Source organism: Equus quagga, chromosome 5, assembly GCF_021613505.1.
Source record: "Equus quagga isolate Etosha38 chromosome 5, UCLA_HA_Equagga_1.0, whole genome shotgun sequence".
In the NCBI taxonomy this organism is placed as follows: domain Eukaryota; kingdom Metazoa; phylum Chordata; class Mammalia; order Perissodactyla; family Equidae; genus Equus; species Equus quagga.
In genome coordinates this window covers 30067833-30090109 of record NC_060271.1, presented here as the reverse complement: position 1 = coordinate 30090109, position 22277 = coordinate 30067833, and the positions used below count along the sequence as shown (strand labels likewise).

The following is a 22277-nucleotide window of genomic DNA, read 5'->3' as shown; positions in this document are numbered from 1 at the left end:
AAAACTATTCAAACTAATCAACAACTACAGCAGAGTTGCAGGGTACAAAAGCAGCTTATAAAAACCAGATGCGGGGCTGGCCCCGTGGCCAAGTGGTTAAGTTTGCACACTCTGCTTCGGTGGCCCAGGGTTTGGATCCTGGGTGCAGACATGGCACCACTCATTAGGCCATGTTGAGGTGGCATCCCACATGCCACAACTAGAAGGACCCACAACTAAAATATACAACTATGTACTGGGGGGATTTGGGGAGAAAAAAAAAAAAGATTGGCAACAGTTGTTAGCACAAGTGCCAATCTTTAAAAAAAAAAAAGAAAAACCAGTTGCATTTCTATACCCTAATAATGAACTAACAGAAAGAGAACTCAAGAATATAACCCCATTCACAATTGCAACAAAAAGAATAAAATATCTCAGAATAAATTTAACTAAGGAGGTGAAAGACCTATACAATGAAAACTGTAAGACATTATTGAAAGCAATTGATGATGACATAAAGAAATGGAATGATATTCCATCCACATGGATTGGAAGAATAAACATAATAAAAATGTCCATACTACCTAAAACAATCTACAGATTCAACTCAATCCCAATCAGAATCCCAATTACATTAATCACGGAAATAGAACAGAGAATCCTAAAATTCATATGGGGCAACCAAAGACTCTTAATAGCTAAAGCAATCCTGAGAAAAAAGAACAAAGCTGGAGGCATTACAATCTCTGACTTCAAAATATATTACAAAGCTATAGTAATCAAAACAGCATGGTACCGGCACAAAAACAGACACACAGATCAATGGAACAGAATTGAAAGCCCAGAAATAAAACCACACTTCTATGGGCAGCTAATCTTTGACAAAGATGCCAAGAACATACAGTGGAGAAAGGAAAGTCTCTTCAATAAATGGTGTTGGGAAAACTACACAGCCACGTGCAAAAGAATGAAACAAGACCACTATCTTACGCCGTACACAAAATTAACTCAAAATGAATTAAAGACTAGACTGTAAGACCTGAAACCATAAAACTCCTAGAAAAAAATATACACAGTACACGGTTTGACATCGGTCTTAGAAGCATCTTTTCAAATATCATGTCTACTCAGGCCAGGGAAACAAAAGAAAAAATAAACCAATGGGACTCCATCAGACTAAAGAGCTTCTGCAAGGCATAGGAAACCAGAAACAAAATTAAGAGACAGCCCACCAACTGGGAGAAAATATTTGCAAACTATATATCCAACAAGGGATTAATCTCCAAAATATATAAAGAACTCACAGAACTCAACAAACAAACAATCTGATCAAAAAATGGGCAAAGGATATGAATAGACATTTTTCTAAAGAAGATATACAGATGGCCAGTAGGCACATGAAAAGATGTTCAACATCACTAATCATTAGGGAAATGCAAATCAAAACTACGAGACATCCCCTCACACCCATTAGAATGACTATAATTACCAAGGCAAAAAATAGCAAATGTTGGAGAGGGTGTGGAGAAAAGAGAACCCTCATGCACTGCTGGTGGGAATGCAAACTGGTGCACCCACTGTGGAAAACAGTATGGAGATTTCTCAAAAGATTAGAAACAGAAATACCATTTGACCCAGCCATCCCACTACTGGGTATTTATCCAAAGAACATGAAATCAACAATTCAAAGAGACTTACGCACACCTATGTTCATTGAAGCGTTATTCACAATAGCCAAGATGTCGAAACAACCCAAGTGTCCATTGGTGGATGACTGGATGAAGAAGATGTGGTATATATATATACAATGGAATACTACTCAGCCACAAAAAAGACAAAATCGTCCCATTCACAACCACATGGGTGAACCTTGAGGGCATCATGTTAAGCGAAATAAGGCAGACAGAGAAAGACAAACACCATGTGATTTCACTCATATGTGGAATAAAACCAAACTTAAGGACGAAGAGAATAAATTAGTGGCTAGTAGGGGAAGGGAGGTGGAGGGTGGGCACAAGGGGTGAGGGGACATATTTATATGGTGTATGACAAACAATAACGTACAACTGAAATCTCACTATGTTATAAGCTATTATGACCACAATAAAAAAATTAATGAGAAAAAAAGAAACAAATAAGGAAAGTCTAAGAAACTGTCACAGACCAGAAGAAGCCAAGGAGACATGACACCTAAGTATAATGTGGTGTCCTGGATGGCCTCCTAGAACAGGAAATGGATATTAGGGGAAAACTAGTGAAGTTGGAATACGCTGTGGAGTTTGGTTAACGGTAGCGTGCCAATGCTGGTTCCTTAGTAGTGAAAAGTGGACCCCACTAACGTGAGATTTTAACAACGGGGGGTACTGGGTGAAGGGTACACAAGCACACTTTTACCAACCTTGCAACTTTTCTATCAGTCTAAAACTATTCGGAAGTAAAAGCTTTATTTTTTTAATAAAGGCAAGTACAGAGCAGTAAATATTAATGCCATCATATACGCAAAGACGCACACACGTAATACGTATTTGCTTATACACGCCCAGTATGTCTCAGAAAGTGTCCTCTAGAAACCGTGACCCCAGAGCCCTGAAGGATAGGCAAAACACTGCATCCCCCTTCCTACCTTTGGAATGTTGAATACAGGTGGCTTGTTCCCTTCAGCACATGGACCAAAATTGGAACAGTACAAAGAATATCAGTGTGGCTCCTGCACAAGGATGACAGGAAATTTGTAAAGCACTCTATATTTTATAGTGTTTAGTAACTATAGAGTTTCAATTTTGGACGATGAAAAAGTCGTAGAGCTCTGTCGCACAACAATGTGAACACAGGCGGCCCGCCATATCCGAGGGTTCTGCATCTACAGATTCAACCAACCCAGATGGAAAGGCCTAGAATGTACAGATTTTTTTTCTTGTCGTTATTCCCTAAATGATACAGCATAACAACTATTTCCATAGCATTTACATTTTATTAGGTATAAGAAGTAATCTAGAGATGATTTAAAGTATGCAGGAGGATTGCATAGGTTATATGTAAATGCTACTCTATTTTATATAAAGGACTTGAGCATCCTCAGATTTTGCTGTCCACGGGGGTCCTGGAACCAGTGCCCCACGGATACTGAGCGATGACTATATTACTTAACACCAGTGGACTTTACACTTACAAATGGTTAAGATGGCAAATTTAATGTTATGTGTTCTTTACCACAATAAAATAAAGAATGTACCAAGGTAAAAGTGACGAAATGTTAACACTTGTTCAGAGATGAGTACCCAGTTTTCCTGAATAATCATATTCTGTAATTGTCTGCATATTTGAAAAATTAACATCTCAGGCAAAGTGTTCTGCCTGTGCAAAGGCCCTGAGGCAGGATGAAGCGTAGCCAGTGTGGGCTGGAGAGTTGGGAGCGGAGGACAAGGTGGCACAGGATGAGAGAAGTAGGTGGGGACTCCATCATCCAGCCACAGAAAACAACACCCTTCCCGCACATTCCAGAGGCTCCCACCCCTGCCAGCCTAGGAGCCGCTCCTTTCTCAAGCGTTAACAGGGCTCGAGTCTGCCTCCCAAATCACCCAGTGCCGGCCCGCACCCAGGCCCTGCTCTGTCCTGAACACGACAAGCTCATTGTTCCCCTTCTCTTGAGGGCTGCCTTCTCCTGCAAGAGGCGGTTCTGAGCAGACAGGTTTCTGTGGGCGGATGCCCCGGAGCAGGGTTCACAAAGACACAACTGTCTGGGGCAGCGTCCTGGCCCAGCCAAGCGGGATCCTCGCCTGATCCTCCAGCCTCCACATCAAAGAGATCAAAGCTCCCACCAGCTGCCCACAGCACACAGCCCAGCCCTGGTCCCAGGGTAGCTCTCTTGTGGCACAGTTCACCCCTCAGAGGTGAGGAGGGAGGTGGAGGGAGGACACTGGCAGCAGCTGGTAGGCGCTAGCTGGATGCCCACCAGGAGAGCCAGGCCACAGGGCAGCATCCTTTCCCACAGGCACAGCGCTCTGCAGAGCACAGCACACCACGAGGACGGCAAGGTCAGTACTCATATGCTCAGGACAGGTAAGGAAATGGAATGGGAGTGGGCCGAGGTCACATAGCCGGGCGGAGGGCCCGGGCCCTCACGCTCCCTGTCCGGCGCCCTTCCCGGGAGTACAAGAGGCTTCCACCCCAGGGGCAGCTGCCTAACTAGGGAAGATAGTGGGGCGAACCCTCCCAAGTGCACCACTTAGTAGCCGGGATCTTTGGGCAGACGACGGGCCTTCTGACCTTGACCTCCCAAAGTGCAGTGTCTTGCGCATAGTAAATATCCAGCAGACAGTAGCTCTTCTCACTGTGGGGTCCTACAAACCATCTTCTGCAGAGTTGTTACTGAACAGCCAACTCACATACACCAGGGAGCATTGCATGGGCTGAAATCAGAGGAGGGGTGTGGGCAGCAGAGGGGCAGAGCACCCCCTGGGCAGGCCCTGTAGGGTGGGGCTGCCTCCGGCCTCAGAGAGAACCCTCTGAGATAGACCCCCAACCCCAGCCCCAGGCTCACCAGCTTTGCTGAGATTAAATGCAATCAGAGCAGCCGGCCCCATGGCCAAGTAGTTAAGTTCTCATGCTTCACTTCGGCAGCCCAGGGTTTTGCCAGTTCGAATCCTGGGTGAGGACATGGCACCGCTCATCAGGCCATGCTGAGGCGGCATCCCACATACCACAACTAGAAGGACCCACAACTAAAATATATACAACTATGTACCCGGGGCGCTTTGGGGAGAAAAAGGAAAAATAAAGTCTTTAAGTGCAATCAGAGCCACAGAAGAGGCAAAGGGAGCCGGGAGACCTGGGAGTCCAGTCCCAACGCTGATCATAATGCACCATGCTACTCTGGGGAGTCACTTCCTCTCTGAGCCTCGTGTTTTTTACATTAGTAAAATGAAGAATCTGGACTTCATGAAATTGAAGGCCCCTTCAAAACTAAGGTCCTATAAATGTATTTTATTCCCCAATTCTTCCTAAAATGAATAGATAGGTAGATAGATAGAGATCAATCAATAGATGGATGAATGGATGATGGATGGATAGATGGATGGATGGATGATGGATGGATAGATGGATGGATGATGGATGGATGGATAATGGATGGATGGATGATGGATAGATGGATGGATGGATGATGGATGGATAGATGGATGGATGGATGATGGATGGATGATGGATGGATGATGGATGGATGGATGATGGATGGATGGATGGAAGGATGGATGATGGATAGATGGATGGATGGATGATGGATGGATAGATGGATGGATGGATGATGGATGGATGGATGGATGGAAGGATGGATGATGGATGGATGGAGGATGGATGGATGGATGGATGGATGGATGGATGGATGATGGATAGATGGATGATGGATGGATGGATAGAAAGATAGAAAAAAACTGGCTGGTTATTATCTTCTTTTAAGGCTGACTCTAGGAAAAAGAAATAAAAGAAGAAAAGGGGGGTGTGGATTGGGAGGAAGTTATCATTTAGGGCATTCAGGGACCAACTGCTGAAAGGTAAATCCTGTGGGGCTTCCTCTGGGGCTGGAGCTCCAGGAATCAGGACAAGGCTTAGAGACTCCGACCTCAAAAAGGCACAGAATAGAGGCCCCAGAAGGAAGGCCTGACTCTTGCCCCCTCCCCGCAAGGGCAAGCCCCTCCGTGACTCTGCAAAGTGTATTACTCGCTGCCAAACCACAGGCAGTCTAGCAGCTGTCAGGGAACCGCCTTGTGCTGTGTTTGGGCTGGAATCTTCAGAAGCCCCTCTGATTACAGCCTAAGGGAGGAAGCTGGACCCAGAGAATGAGGAACTCTCTCGCCACTCAGTTTTTGAAATGCCATCTGAGACTGGTAAAATACTATACAGTTTTAGTGAATAAATACTCTACAGATCAGAATGAGAGATGTAATGTCTCCACGTGGGTGTTTAACCTCTACCGTGAACCACGAGCGTGAATGTCCAGCTCCCTCCTGGGCACCTGAGCAGCGATAGTCATCTCAGACTTGTCTAAAGTTCAATTCCCACGGCCTCCCCACCTCACTACATGGCCACTCTATTCTTACAGATAGTAGGACTAAAACTTTGGAAACGTCCATGGCCTTTTTTTAATCCCAATTAAGTATCAGCAAGTGTGATGGTTAATTTTATATGTCAACTTCACTGCCCACAGGGTGCCTAGATTAAACATTATATCTTGGTGGGTCCCCCCCAACGTAGGGTGGGCCACATCCAATCAGTTGAGGGTCTGAATAGAGCCAAAGGCAGAGGAAGGAGAAATTTCTTCCTGCCTCACTGCTTCAGCTGGGACCTCTCATGTCGTCTTCTCCTGCCCTCAGACAGGATCTACGCCATCAGCTCCCCTGGTTCTCAGGCTTCAGACTCAGACTGAACGATGCCACCAGCTTTCCCGGGTCTCCAGTTTGCAGAAGGCAGATGGTGGGAATTCTCAGCCTCCATAATCACATGAGCCAATTCCTCATAATACGTCCCCTTTTATATATAAGCATGTGTGTGTGTCTCCTACTGGTTCTGCTTCTCTGGAGAACCCTGACTAATACAGCCTGTCTTGCTGGGTCTCTTTGCATAAGAGCTAGTGCGTATTAGCCGTGCTGCGTGCCAGGCACTGGTCTAAGCACTTTCCACATTGAGTCATTTAATCTCCACATGACTCTGGGAAGGAGGAGCGCTTGTCCTCATTTTATAGATGGGGAAACTAAGGCACAGAGAGGTTAAGTAACTTCAAAATGATGGGACTGAGATTGGAAGGCAGGCTGTGCAGCTCCAGTGCCATGTGCCCTGTGACTACGCCACACTGCCCTTCAAGGACTTCTCATCACCTGCGTCACTACAACTCTGGCCCCAGGCGCCACCCTCTCTTGCCAGTGTCCTGACTGGACACCCCGCTGCCCCCTCACCACACCCTAACAATCTATTCTCAACAGGGTAGCAGAGAGCTTTTCTGAAAGGGAAGTCAGATCATGTCACACCTTTGTTCTAAGCCTCTGGTGGCTCCCATGTCACTCAGAGCCAAAGCTGAAAGACTCACTAGATATGTTTTATGTTTTGATCTGAATAGCAGTTATGTGGCTATATATGCAAAAACTCATTAAGACATGGGTATTTCACAGTCTGTATGTTTGTTTATATTTCAATTCTTTTAAAAATCAAAGCATCGAGAAGAGAGAAAAAGGGGTCACAGGGCATCCACCACATGGCTTCTCTAATCGGTGGGGAAATTTTCCTGAAGGCCCCAGCAGCTCTCCCCAAGTCTCTCTTGCACCAGAACTTGGTCATATGTGTAGCCCAGTACCCATCACCAGCCAAAAGGGGTGGAAGCACCATGACTGGCTAAGGGCCATCATGATCCGGCCGCTGGATCCTATTACTGGAACAAAACTGGAGTTCAGGCACAAGAGAAGAAGGGTAAGTACTGTTGGGTGGGCAGCCAGCAGTGTCTGCCATGACTGCAGACAGAGCCAAGGAGAAATAAGTCCATCCAGGCAGGGATCACAAAAGTGAACTAGCTGCCTGCTCACTAGGCACACCCACCTGCGTGTGTTATGCAAAGTACTTACAAGGGGCTCTCCTGCCTTACATGGAAACCTCATCCCCAGACAAACAGAACCAATAGGATAAATGGATGGATGGTTGGATGGTTGGATGGATGGGTGGGTGGATGGGTGGATGGATGGATGGATGGATGGATGGAAGGATGGTTGGGGGGGTGGATGGATGGATGGGTGGATGGAGGGGTGGGTGGGTGAATAGATGGCAGGATGGATGGATGAATGGGTGGGTGGGTGGGTGGAAGTAAGTGGATGGGTGGATGGATGGATAAGTCAGTGGATGGATGGTTGCATGAGTAGGGGTACGTAGATGGGTGAATGAATTGGTGGATGGGTGTGTCTTAAGGAACTGGCTCACACAATTGTGGGAGCTGGCAAGTCCAAAATCTGTAAGGCAGCAGGCTGGAATCTTCTAGCAAGCTGAAACTCAGACAGGAATTGATGGACAGTCTTGCAGTGAATTTCTTCTCTGGGAAACCTCAGTTTTTGCTCTTAAGGCTTTCAACTGATTGGATGAGGCCCACCCACACTATCAAGGATGATCTCCTTTGCTTAAAAGTAACCGATTGTAGACGTTAACCACATCTACAAAGTCCTTTCACAGCAATACCTAGGTTAGTGTTTGATTAAACAACTGGGTACTATAGCCCAGCCAAGCTGACACGTAACACTGACCATCAACCCAGCTGACTCACCCTCACTGTGCTTCCCTTCCTCCATCCCCCCTTTCCCCAGTCAACCCCACTCTAATTCCCCATCTTTATCTGAGCTCAAATGGCCCCAGAATTAACCCCCAGACAGTGGCATTCCCACAGCCAAGATCTCCAGGGGCATCACTCAGGAGGGTTCCACATCGAGTTGGGAGTGGCATGGAACCAGAAAGATGTTTCTATCAAGAACCTGAAACAAGAGACCCAGACTTGGCCAAATCAGCCACAAAAACCGGAAAAGAAAAGAAAAAACCTACTCCCAGATCAGCTGATCTTTCTCTAGGTTCTTGGTTTTTTCTGCTCCATAGATTCCTTGGCATTTGCTGTCTCTCATAAACATATTTCTGTGATATATACTGTAAATCTGCTTCATTTGAAATTCACAGTTAATGACCTATTCCCTTGTATTCAGGAAACAGAGTAAGGTTCCGGCTTTTAAAGGCCAGGAGTTTACCAGCCAGAAGATGACAAGTATTACAAAGTATAGGCCTTCTCTAAAAGCACTTAAGAAACAGTCTCCGTCAGAAATTTCAAGAATACCTTCAAATAACATCATTTATCTGCCAAGAGGCCAAACGGGTGGGGAGTGATGGTGGGTGGAGAGTAAATGAGTATTTGATCAAATCCATACTTTCAACTCTTTGAGGGGGGGATAAATATTTACTAACCCTTCTTACTCTGGAAAGGTGTGTGTGCACACTCATGTGTGCGAGGGGGGTGTGCATGGGTGCAAGTACTTGCAAGCACATATGTGCACCAAAACTGCATCCCCTGCCACCAGCCCCCATGGTTGACACAAAACAAACTCAGCCATAATCTGAACTCTGTGATCAAAGAGGTAATTTAATCAGCGAGGATCCCCGTTTTCGGGCCGGCCCACTTAACTGAAACCCAAAGCCAGCTCTGGAGTAAAGTGGGCTGCGGACAAATCGATCAGGCCCATCGGCACTTTCTCATTTTCAATGGAGTCAGGGCTTAACCAGGTTAATTTCTGTTAAACGCATTACACAGGTGCTCTCCTCTTACCAGCCCAATGATTTTGTGTCTGCCTGAAGGATTGTAATTGCAATCCAGCGAGACGCCGGCTGAGCAGCGTGATTTACTGATGGCCGCAGAGTCAGGCCAGCCTCCCACCTGCCGGCCGCTGAGCAGGAACTTTCTTCTTTGAATCTTGTCACGATTAACGGCTGAGGGTCTGGAACAAGGCACTGAGTGAGCAGCTGTCCCTGAGGAGAACAGGATGCTGCTGCTGTTGGATGCCCCCTCTGTGGTTCTCTCCCAGCCTGAGCGGGAGGGGTGGGGGTCGAGGGCCTCTTTGTTCCATGGAACAGAGACTCAGGAGGGCTTGGGTGCTGCTGGTCATTCTGAGTCATGCCTGTTCCCAGGGCGAGTGTGACCCTCTTAGCTGTTGTACAGGGGCCATCTCCAGTCTCTCAGACCTCAGGCCTCCCAGAGGCAGGACCAGTGCCTCAGACCCCACCTTCTTCTCCCAGACTTCTCTCCCCTCTGCTCCATTTGGGCCCGAGTTCCGCACACCCAGATTTCCAGCCTTCTTGGCTGTCACCTCATCTGTGGCCTGAGCAACTCACCCCACATCTCTGCTTCCCAGACCTCTCATCTGCTGACTCGGTGTGACGAGGACACCTGCTTGTAGGGTCGTGAAGACAAAGCCTGGGGAGCAGCCCACCCAGGGCCTGGCACACGGCGAGCCTTCAATCAATGTCAACTGTACTCATTTTCCTTAAGAAGAGAAGCTGGAAGGGATGCACAATAACCAGTGCTGGCGAGGAGGGGAGAAACTGGAACCCTCCTCCATTGCTGGTGGGGATGTGAACTGGTACGGCCACTGTGGAAATGGTTTGGCAGCTTCTTAAGGAGTTAAATGTGCATTTACCATATGACCCAGCAATTTTTATTGCTGGGTATTTACCCCAGAGACACAAAAGCATGTGTCCACACCAAGACTTGTACACGAACGTTCATAGCAGATTTATTCGTTATACCACAAAACTGGAAACAACCCAGATGTCCATCAACAGATGAATGGATGAACAACGTGCGGCACAGCCACACATGGAATATTATTTAGCAATAAAAAGGAAGGAAGACCCAATATCTGCTACGACATGGATAATCCGCAAAACCATTACTCGAAGTGAAAGAAGCCAGACACAAAAGACCATACAGCGTATTACTCCATCTACAGGAAATGTCCAGAAAAGGCAAATCTATAGAGACAGAAATTAGATTAGTGGTTGCCTGGGGCTCAGAATGGGACAAGGATTAACTAGGATTGGGCCCCAGGATCTTAGAGAGGTGGCAAAAACAGTCTGAAACTCGATTAGGGTGATGGTTGTGCGACTCAGTACATTTACTAAAAAGCATTGAACAGTACAATAAAAATGGGCAGATTTGACGGAATGTAAATTATGCCTCAATGAATCTGTTTAAAAAGAAAGAATGAGAGAGGCTGGAACCTGCCACTTACAAAGAAGTCTGCTTCCTTAGTTGGATTTGGGGTTGTTTGTTTGTTTTGCCAAGGTCGGGCAGCGGGCTTTTGTTGGGACTGAAAAATTCGTGTATGTGCCATTCTATGAGATGCTGGTGTAAATTACCAAGTGCAGGGCTGGGTACAATACCAGAAATGACAGCGGGCATCGCTTATAACGGATTAGCTCTCTTTAATTGAGAAAGGTCTCTCAGGAGAGGAAAGCTTAAGTGGGGTACAGTCGACCTTTTATAGTCACTACCTGCTCTCTGGATGTTCGGCACACGGAATGCGGATAAAAATTCATTGTCAGTGGGAACCAATTAGAAATTCAACTCTGCATTCAACATGCATTGCTTATTGAGCATTTTCCACGTGCACAAGTTACTGAGCCCAGGCCTCAGTTTTTTCATCTGCAGAGTGGGATGATATTATCAGCAACCTCACAGGCTTGCTGTAAGGATAACTTCAGTTGTATAGGGAAAGTACTTAGGGCGGGGCTGGGCCCGTGGCAACTGTCGGCTGTAGTCATTACTTTGTAAACCAGGACCTTCTCCCCAGATTGGCTTCAAGGGTAGCCTGGCTGACTGGTGGCTGCCAGCCTGGCCGCTGGCTGCTGACTTCCAGACTCGGCACCTTGCCCCTTTGGTAAGCAGAGAACAAGGTAGGGCCTCCCTCGCACGCCCCCACGCTGTCCTTCGCAGCAGCACTTACTGCATCTGTGATGCCACTATCCTTGGGTGATTGTTTAAGCGACGGCTCTCTCTCCCACTGGAACGCAAGCTTCATTGGGGCAGGCACCAGGCCAGTTTCCGCTTACCACTATGTCCCAATCTGCCTGACACAGGGCTTAACAAGCTCGCAATAAATATTTATGGAAGGAAGAAAAAAAGGAAGACAGAGAGGGAGAGGGAGGGAAGGAGAAAGGAGCCACAAGCATCGGCTGGAACAACTCTCCCAAGATAAATGTTATTGTTGCCAAACAAACTTCCAGTCCTAAACCCAGAGTCTTCCAGTCTGGTGCCTGGAAACATTGGGGGAAATAGGAATTTTAATTATAATAGGGGGACTGACACACAAATTGGTACCACATTGTTCTCAGCTCAGCTTTCTGGAGTTCCGCAGCACTGGGGTGGTAAAAACACAGAAGTGTGGTAGCTGACGTGTCTTGCTGCCAGGCGCGACTCCAAGCACTTTACACACATTATTTAATCCCTCTGAGGCGGGTACTGTTACCATCCCCATTTTACAAATGAGAGGACTAAGGCCCAGAGGGGTTCAGCAACTTGCCTGAGGCCACACAGCTACGTGGCAGAGCCAGGTTTGGATTCACATAGTTGGACTCTGGAAACCGTGCCCTTAACTCCTACAAGATGCTTCCAGAAGAGAGAGAAGTGTTTAAGGAATTAACGAGTAGCGTTTCTTTTCCGACACTATGGAGTTCAGGAAGCCATCATGAGAAAAAAGGCCACCCCAAACAACCCACACTGGGATGCTGAGGCAGGCGGATCCCTCATAGACTCTGTCACTCATTCAGTGTTTATGGAGCACCAAACCCTCTGTTTCCTCATCTGTAAGGTGGAAATAATAATAACAGATGCACCTTGTAGGATACGGCACTCGGAACACAGCCTTGCACATGGTAGGGGCTCAATCAGTGTTCGCTGTATTGTTGTCAATTTGAGGCAGGACCTGTCTGGGCTGTGGGAATAGAAAGACGCAGAAAACAAAGGCTTTCCCCAAAGGAGCCCTCTGGGTAGCGGGGGACAAGGACGAATAAACCATCACAACCCAGTCATTCTTCAGAAAATGAAATAGTGCCTCCTTAACCAAAATATAAGATCTTGGCATTATTTATAATATAAAATGCTATTTGAATTAAGTAGATGTACACACACACGCGTGTACATGTAAAACTAGTGACATCTGAATAAGGTCGATGAATTGTATGAATGTCAATTTCCAGTGGATTATATCCATGTTAATTTCCTGATTGGGACATGGCACTATAGTGATGCAAGATGTTACCCTTGGGGGTAACGGGGTGAGGGGTACTGGAGATCTTTCTCATTATTTCCTACAACTGCATGTGAATCTGTATCTCAAAATAAAAACTTTTTCAAAAAGTTCTTGACTCTTTCAAGAGAAGTTGGTCTGTCATGCAGGCACTATATAGGACTCTTAATCCCCCTAATAAACACACATAAATGCTCTTATGAGCATCTATATGAGATGATGGGCGTTAACTAATCCTATTGTGGTAATCATTTCACAACATACGTAAGTCAAGTCACCATGCTGTCCACCTGAAACTGACACAGTGCTGTGGGCCAATTATATCTCAATAAAACTGAAAGGAAAAAAAATGCTGTTATGAATATCTAGTTTGCCTGGAAATAATGTAACGATAGGACCATTAATAAGGGCCAGGCATGCTTTATGAGCATCACCCCCAGTCTTCACTAGAGAGCTAGCTGCAAGATGGGTTTGTGGTTTTTTTTGAGGAAGATCAGCCCTGAGCTAACATCTGCTGCCAATCCTCCTCTTTTTGCTGAGGAAGACTGGCCCTGAGCTAACATCCGTGCCCATCTTCCTCTACTTTATGTGTGGGACGCCTACCACAGCATGGCGTGCCAGGCGGTGCCATGTCCAGACCCGGGATCCGAACTGGTGAACCCCGGGCAGCCGAACCAGAACTTGTGAACTTAACCGTTGCGCCACCGGGCCGGCCCCAAGATGGCATTTTTAATCTCTAAATTTTAGCTGAGAGCTAAAATTTGTTCAGAACATGGGGGAAATTACATCTGGTTTTGTGTCTGCCAAGAGGTGGTTGTCCAGTGAGCACTGCGGCTGAGCTCACGCACTTGTTCCCCTCCGTACCCCACCTTCCAAAAGCTTAAAGAAGGTGAGATGGCTGTGGTTGACAAGGAAGAGGAAGGGGCTGGTGGAGCTGGTGATGTCAAGATAGTAGTGACTCCCGGAAAGTCAGAAAAGTCAAAAGTCTCCGATAGGGAAAAGAAAAAGATTTTCATGAGGTGGTCCATCAGCCAAGGAAAGCATGGCTTTTCATTCTCTTCAGTGGTGCAGTTTGCCAAAAGGCAGCCATGTTCTGTGGCCTGAAAGGTAATCCTTCCCTCTGCTTTTGTGAGAACAAGGTTACTTGTCACTTGTTTTATCAAAGCAACTCCCATGGTCAATCATTGGTGCGACATCACATCCACCCAGCGCACGCTGTCTTCTCCGAGCATTCCATCCAAATCGGGATTCAAAACGACACTCAAACATCTCCAAGAGAATCAGTCCTGTTCAGCCCGGGATGTCCTTACTGAGCCTGGCAAGGGCATTTACACCTTTTAGAAATATTTAGAAACATTAGAAATAAATTTTAGAAATATTTAGAAACTATTATTTTCTAAATTATGTTTAGAATACACTACCAAATAATGTGGAGGGCCCACTGGCCCAAAAATGTCATTTTAGCAAAGAAAGACCTCACTACCTCACTCCTGTTCTTTGGTGATTATGTAGGGAGAAGGCAGTGACATATCACTAAGCAGGAGCCCCAGGCTCCCGGACACGTGCTACGAACTTGGCACAAGGAGGGAGCTGGGTTCCCGGGAGCTGAGTTGTCTGCGGGCACACGAACCCTCGGTCGTTCAAATCTGGACCCACCGCGGCGTTCCACTGGGGCGGCTTCCTCACGGGTCTTGGGAAGTCCCAGAGAAGATGCTTTTCTCCCGGTCTGTGGCATAACAGCGGCTCAAGGATGAGTCATTTTTATGAACCACAGCAGAGCGTCTATTGAAGGACTGTGCCATGCGTGGAAAGGTCTGGATGGGAACATCATAAATTTTTAAGCACTGATGAGATCAATCCACAATCTCTTGGTGTAAAATACAGTTGGCTGCCCACCCTTCCCTCTGCAAGCTGAGCTCTCTGGCAAAAGGAAGCAGGCCCTCACCACAGTTCCGGAAGGTGGTAGAATGTACCATCTAATGAGAATGTGACATGAGGAAGATATATGGACACCTACGTAAGCCAAAGAGCCAATTCCAACTGACTCGGCGTCCCTTACCTTCCTAAAAACGACAATAATCGTTTCCACCCCGAGCCACTCACAGCAGAGGCAGAGCAGCACGGTGACTAAGCAAGCGGTCAGGAGTCCATGCTCCGGCCTCACAGGACCCTGGGCAAGTTTCCTGTGCCTCAGTTTCCTCATGTGTAAAACATAGATGATACTAGTTATACCTTGTGAGAATTTAACACCATTACCTGGGTTTGGGGCTCTCAGCGGTGGTGCTTGGCACATGGCAAAGGGTCCATATCGGATTTATTCACAGCATACTCACCCGTTCCAGGCACCTGCTAAGTCGTGCCTTCGCTATTTCGTTACACCCTCATAGCCCCGCATGACGTGGGTATTTTTTCCCATTTTACAGAGGAAGAAACTAAGGCCCAGTGAGGTAAAGTGGCTTTGGCCACAGTTATGCAGCCTCCAAGCCCGGCAGGCCCCTCGGGGTCACACACCCTGCATGCACAGTGCTCCCCCACAGTCCTCACGTCCCCACCCACGTGCAAAGTCCTCCCCACGACTCCCGTCGCTTCTCCACCTCTGTCCTGCCGCAGAGGGTGCTTGTCCTCCTGAGACCCAGTCCCTTTTATCTTAACACAAAAGCAGCTCTATTGTGGCAGCTTCCAGGCCAGGGCACCCCACGAGGGATCTTTGCGTGGAAAGGGCACCCTGAGCCTGAGCCACAGCTTTGACTCCAGGCCAGCCCAGCCCCACGTCCTTGCCCCACGGCCCCTGGCTGTGGCCCAGGCCCGATTCTGCATCTCTGCCCACGAGTAGAGGCTCTGCCACGCCCTTCCTCTCCCACAACCTGGGTACCAATGGCTGTCCCGGCAAGCGTGCTGCCAGCATCTCAGGGCTAACCAGCAAATGAAAAGCTTTCGCTCTTGACCAGCTGCTTTGGGCCTCTCAGCCACATGGGCGAGCCACGTTCCCTCACTGTCAGCCTCACTCACGGAGGCCGACCCGGGAACACCACCACTCACCATATGCCAACCACACTGCTAAAGACGTGTTTCATGGAGACCAGGAAGGAGGGAAAGTGCGTGCGTGCGTGTGTGAGGATGTGAGTAAGCATGTGACTGTGTGAGAGTGAATGTGAGTGTGAGTGTGTGAGAACATTGTGAGTGTGTGTGGGTGTGTGAGTGATATGTGTAAGTATATGGCAGAGCGTGTCTGTGCTTCCCAAGGCCTCGTGGTGCTGTGCCCAGAGGATTTGAGCTGAGGGATATGGTGGGGATGCGGAGCGATTCCTGCTACTATTTACTGTTTCTGGAAGGATCCAGGACCACCTGAGAGATCCCAAACCTGAAAGCATCTGCTTTCACACCTGAGCAGGCAGAGGAGGGGGTGAGCAGACCATTGACTTCATCTGGCAAATGGAGAAACTGAGGAAAGGGTGACATCTTAGCCTCTGTCCCCACACCTGGCACTCTTGACCATACCATGCACCCCCCCACCCCAAGCCTCCATTGTCTGGGCACCATGAGCTGACTGCCCCAGTCCCAGCGACGTGGCTGCTTTACTCTGTGCTCTGGAGCAAGTCACTCAAGCCTCGCTGGAAGCCAGCTTGTCCTTAGTCTCAGGAATAGCCAACAGCTGATTGGGTACCACATACTGTTATCCTCATGACAGCCCTCTGCAGAGGGGGTCTGAGAGACGAGCATCCCCAGGTTACAGATGAAGGAACTGAGGCCCAGAGAGATTGAGTAACTAAACATTTACACACTTCCGTGATTGTTTCCGTAAGATAAAATCATGGACGTGCAACGGCTGGGCCAAAGGGCAGACAAAAAGAAGACTTCTAACGCATCTTGCCAATGGTCCTCCAGAAGCCTGGCGCTCCTACCAGCCCATTTCCCTCTCTGTCTGAAAAGCTCAGTCCCACTACTCTGAGGGCCTGACCTGTAGTCCAGAGGTCAATCCCTTCGCCAGCTCTGCCAGAGGTCTCACAGATCCCAAGAGACAGCCTGGTGCTCAGCTCCAGTGTCCTCCGCCTCCCTGGGTGACAGGTGGGTTACCCCTCCCCCTTGTCCACACACACACACACACACACACACACACAGAAGTTGCCCCCCAGCCTGTGTGTGCAGGTACATATGTGATAAATGAGTTTTATTGAGTCTGTTCAGCAGGTGGGGGCTCAGGCTCCTTCCAGAGCGCTTCCAGCCCCGTTAAGACAGCCTGCGTGCAACACGAATAAGCAGGTGCTGATCGACAGCAAACACCCCTGAGATGTAAGGGGATGGGACGGGCAGGGGTTTGAGCAGGGAAGAGCAGGCCCTCCAGGTGGGACGGGCTGCCAGTTCCAGCCACTACTCCTTGACAGAAGAACTCCTCAAACTGGGAACTAAGCAGGACGCCGCCTAGCTCCATCTCAGCACCTCCCAGAAAGCCTTCTGAGCTGCAGCAGCTCTGCAAAACATTTTCCAAACTCACCAGCCCCTCAAAAAGCCAATTCTGCTTGCAAAATTCCCCCCGGCCCTACCAACACTCTCCAAAATTGCTCCCTCTTTCATTCCATCCATCCCCCACGATCTCCCCAACCTCTTCCCACTTCACCTGGCGAAAGGAAGGCTCAAGCGTTTGCCGCCTACAGCAAAGAACGTGGACCCGGGTTCAGGCTTGGTGCGAGAGGGAGCAAACAGGGAACCACCCGCGTGAGTCCTCGCCCCTCACCCTCCACCAGCCCTCGCCTGAGTTTCATTAACCAGCTGCTGTTTTCTCTTAGATCCCACACCCGGGGCCGTTTTCACACCTACAGCCCAGTGCCTGGACGTGCTCTGCCCGGCTCTGTACCCCGCCTACGTCCCCGCCCTGCAGAGCCAACACAGAGCAACAGCCGCCAAAGAAGCTGCCCTGATTTACAGTCAGGCGTAAGCACTGCAAATTCGACTTTATTTCCCCAGACACACATGAAAAACTTGGCTCTTTCATTTGCTGACACAAATCTTTTTCTCTTTTTCTTTTTTCCCTCTCTCCCCAGTGTCCCCCCTCACCTCCCACCTCCGCCCCAGTCGCCAGTAAATGAAAAGCTGCCGAGGTAGAGGCAGGGGCATGGGACAAACGCACTCGTGTTGAGAACAGCTTTCCTTCGGCATCTCCGTCTCCTCGGGAGCACACAGCTGTGATCAGCCGTCACGGGCAGGCGGAGGCGCTCGCTGGCCCCTGGCTTGTGTGTGCCAGGCGCCCACAGGGCCTGCCTGCTGGGAGGTCTGGCTGAGTTGGGGGAATCCATGCCCCCCGCACCCATCCTGAGGGCCTGGAGCCAGACAACGGGATCTCCCAGTGGAGATTAATTTTAAAATCCTCAATTAAATCAGAGTGGGGAAGGCCTGTTGGGGGAGCTCTCACACATCGTCCATGACACCAAATAGGAAGGGGCAGACACCTGCATCTCACGGGACGTAAAACTACTTCCTGCTGAAACATTTCTCTTCCCACTGACAACAGCCCAGCCAATGAGAAGCCATTGTTCCCCTGAACTGTTACTTTCCCGCAAGGACTTTCCTTTAGAACAGCCACTCCCTGCTCCCACTTTTTCTCTGTAAAAGCAAGCCCCTTCCTTTGTCTTCCAGGTTTGTCTGTGGTTTGCCGCGGGCATCCCAATTGCAATTCTCTTGCTAGTCCCAAATAAACTTGTTTTGAGGCTTTTCAAGTTATCGCCTTCAACCAGCCTGACCACTGAATTCTCACCCAACGCCCCACCCATGCTCCCCAAACGCCACCATGACTGAGTCCGATGTATGTGGTCACACCAGATAGGAAAGTCCCCCTGACCACTCCCAACCACACAGACTTGCTGAGGACAACCCCACTGTCATCCACAACGCAGAAATGTCAGCACTACAAGGCTTCAGAGCAGAGCCCAGGGCCACAGGATCCTCCTGAGTCCTCTGCAGGGATGGCCACCACCGAAACAAGTTGTTTGGATGCTGGAGTTGGTGGGGGGGAGCGGCGTTTGGTGGTCTAATGTTGCTTTTGAGCCTGGGGACAGAGTTACCAACTGACATGACGGGTCTAGAAACCTGGTTAGGACATTTCACACATCACAGGAGGGACTCATCACCTAGACCAGGGCCCTGCCAGCCGGCAGCTCACAGGTCTGTGCTCTCTAACAGCATCAGCGCTGCACAGAGGCTGGGGGAGGGTTGGGAGGCATCACATCTGGCAGGAATCCAGAGCGCTCCATCCCAGCGCAGCATCCCCCGTAGGTCTACAGGGGAGATGAGCAATCTAATCAAAGAGCTCTGAGGGTTCAATGATGCCAGTAACAATAATATCCTGGCTCTTTTGGGTCACTTTTCTTTTGGAGAGCCCTAAGCATTTTCACAAGGACTACTGTGTTGTCCCAAACAGTTCTAAGAAGGTAGAAATTGACAGGAATTGCATCATTGAGTTTTACAGCAAAGTTAAGATCCAGAGAGGTTAAGTCATTTATCCAAGGTCATACAGGATAATAAACAAACTGAAATTGGCAGTTTCTTAAAAGTTAAACATAGGGGCCAGCCCAGTGGCACAGTGGTTAAGTTCGTGTGTTCTGCTTCGGCTTGGATCCCGGGCACAAACCTATACACTGCTTATCAAGCCATGCTGTGGCAGGCATCCCACATATAAAGTAGAGGCAGATGGCATGGATGTCAGCTCAGGGCCAATCTTCCTCAGCAAAAAGAGGAGGATTGGTGGCGGATGTTAGCTCAGGGCTAATCTTCCTCCAAAAAAAAAATGTTAAACATACATCTAACATGCAGCCCAGCCATTCCACTCCTGGGCATTTACCCAAGAAAATGAAAACATAAAGACTTGTACCCAAATATTTAAAGCAGCTTTATTGATAATAGCCAAAAGCTGGAGACAACACAAATGTCCATCAACAGGTGAATGGATAAACAAATTGTGGTATATCCTTACAATGGAATACTAGTCAGCAACAAAAAGGAACAAATTACTAATACACGAGCAGTGTGGATGAATCTCAAAGGCATTATACGAAGTGAAAGAAGCCAGGCTCAAAAAGAAAAAAAAGGTACACGCTATAGATCCCATTTATACAAAAGTCTAGACAATGCAAACTAATCGATGACAATAGAAAGCAAGTCAGTGGTAGCATGCAGATGGGAGGGATGGATTACAAGGGGCATGAGGAAGCTTTTAGAGATGATGGATATCTTCAGTATCTTCATTGTGGTGATGGTTAAAGGAGGTATTCGTATGTTAAAACTCATCAAATTGTGCATTTTAAATATGTGTGGTTTAGTATATGTCAAATTATACCTCAATAAAGCTGGAAAAAATTTACATGTAAGAAGGAGAAGGGGAGACAAGGCAAAGAGGAAATACAAGTAGGAAATACAGTGCTAAAAATGAAGTTAATGTGCAGAATGTAAGCTGTGCTACCTGCTGGAGGTGAAACTCAGATTTGTTTCTGTTTTCTAGCAGCGAAGGCAAAGAGGTGAAAAAATGATTTTAACGCAATGAAATAGTGTCCAGGAAGCTAGAAAGGAATCCGTTGTTTGGGAAAAGCCCAGCAGCTCCCGATCCTGAGCACAGGAGGCTGTTGGTCTCATGGCTTGTCTGGCACGTAGTAATGCACACCCGCTGTCAATAAGGTTCCCGAAAGTTAGGGCAGGCCGAAGCAGCGGGGTGCTGGTTAGCGTTTTACAGCCGCTCTTGGGGCGGGGGGTGGCGGGCGGGACTGATTGGGGTGTTTGCTGATTTCCGTGGTGTAAATACTCCCACCACAGCCCATGTCCAGCTACTCGCGTGAAGTCTTTGAGCACAGACTCGGCGAGAGATGCGCAGCAGCGCACCATCATACAGTGTCTCCAGTACACAGACACAAGACACGCAAATATCCTCAAGAGCACGGATCACAGCAAACTGTAGAAACATAATGAGGAAGCGGTGAGTTTTGAATACTTATTGTCCTTGTTTTTATAAGTTAGTATAATTTAATTTTTCATGATGGCTGGCCCATAAAATTTCTGAAGATTTCACCATGGGGTCTCATGATCCGGTACTAGCCAGCTACAGTACACCCCTGGGCAGAAGCTAGAGGGTGTGACTGAAGCCAAAGTCCCCATGTGTCCCAAGGTCCTGTGGTTGGATGTGGTGACCAGAGCTGGGTGGCAGGAGAGGGTGACTGAAGCCACCTGTCAGACACAGGCGTAGGGGGCGATGTGGGTGGTGCTAAGGCGGGGGTCTTTGATCACAAGGAGCTAGTCAGCCACTCCCTGGAGGCCTCAGGGAGGGACAGACCAGCACCTCTGAGTATTAAGCGAGGGGCTTCCAGCTATACAAACACATCAGAAACGCTTTCACCCCCTGAGTGACTGGCCACAAACCCACAGAATCCAGGGCTCGAAGCCCAGTGGGTCCCTAATGCTTGTCTGGTCTCTTTGGTAGTTCTTTGCTTGATGACTTCCACCATCAGGGAACTCACTACTTCTCATCATTCATTCACCGAAGATTTACCGAGTGGCCACTCCGTGTCAGGCAGTGTGTCAGGTGCTGGCCAGGCTGAACAGGACAGCGGTGACCGTCACTATCATGAAACTCAAAGTCTGCTCCAGCTGGTAAAAGATGACCCTGGGGGCTTTGGAGCCAGACCACCTCGGGCCTTCTCTCAGCTCTGCATGACCCTAGCTGTGTGACCTTGGGAACATGCGCACCTCTGAGCCTCAGTTTCCCCACCTGTAAAATGGGACCAATAGCCTCTCTGCAAGACCATGTTTGAAACCGTCTGGCACAGGGCCTGGCTCACAGCCGGGCTTCCTGTGGGCCTTGTTCTGTCCTCCAAAGCCGCAGGGAGAAAGTCTGAGAGCTTCTGCAGGTGAGGCCCCTGCAAAAGTGTGGGGGCGGCCCTCTTAGTAATAATAATAACTAGCACAAGTTAAAAAACAACATTCAACAGAGTAAACTGAAAGATCAACTTGGCTTTATTCAACAAGTCACGCATCCAGCCGCATCCCTTCCAGCGGCTACAAAGTAGCTCCACAGAGCCGCACAGACAGGAGACTTTTACAGGCAGAAGGGAGCAGAGACAAGGAAAGAGAAGATCACCTCACTTTCTTGGGGGGATGAAGAGGCCTATCAGGCAGATGGCCTCCCCCCAACGCTGACCAGGAAATTCCAGATCAGCTGGTTAAAGGTCACATTCCCAGGAGAGGTCAAGACTGCAGTTACATCTTGGTTTGCTCATATGGAGCTTAACACAGGTGACTCCATTTGGCGCCTGTTCTTTGTTTTTTTTTAACCCACAGATAGATTGAATTCTGTACCTCAGAGAGTATTCTGAGGCTCTCTGTGTATTCATTTAATCCTTTCAACCACCGTGGCAGATGGGCACCATCAGTACACAAATGAAAACACGGAGGCCCAGAGAGGTTGAGCAACTTCTCAAAGTCACACAGCTAGTTAGCATGGCACCAGGA

General features: G+C 48.3%; 1 non-coding gene across 1 annotated transcript; it reads left to right on the top strand.

Moving 5' to 3' along the window:
• The first annotated feature begins 2627 nt into the window (after nt 1–2627).
• LOC124240523 (U6 spliceosomal RNA) lies at nt 2628–2730 on the top strand. The gene has a single exon (XR_006888912.1). It is a non-coding gene; the product is annotated as a U6 spliceosomal RNA (small nuclear RNA).
• The last annotated feature ends 19547 nt before the right edge of the window (nt 2731–22277 follow it).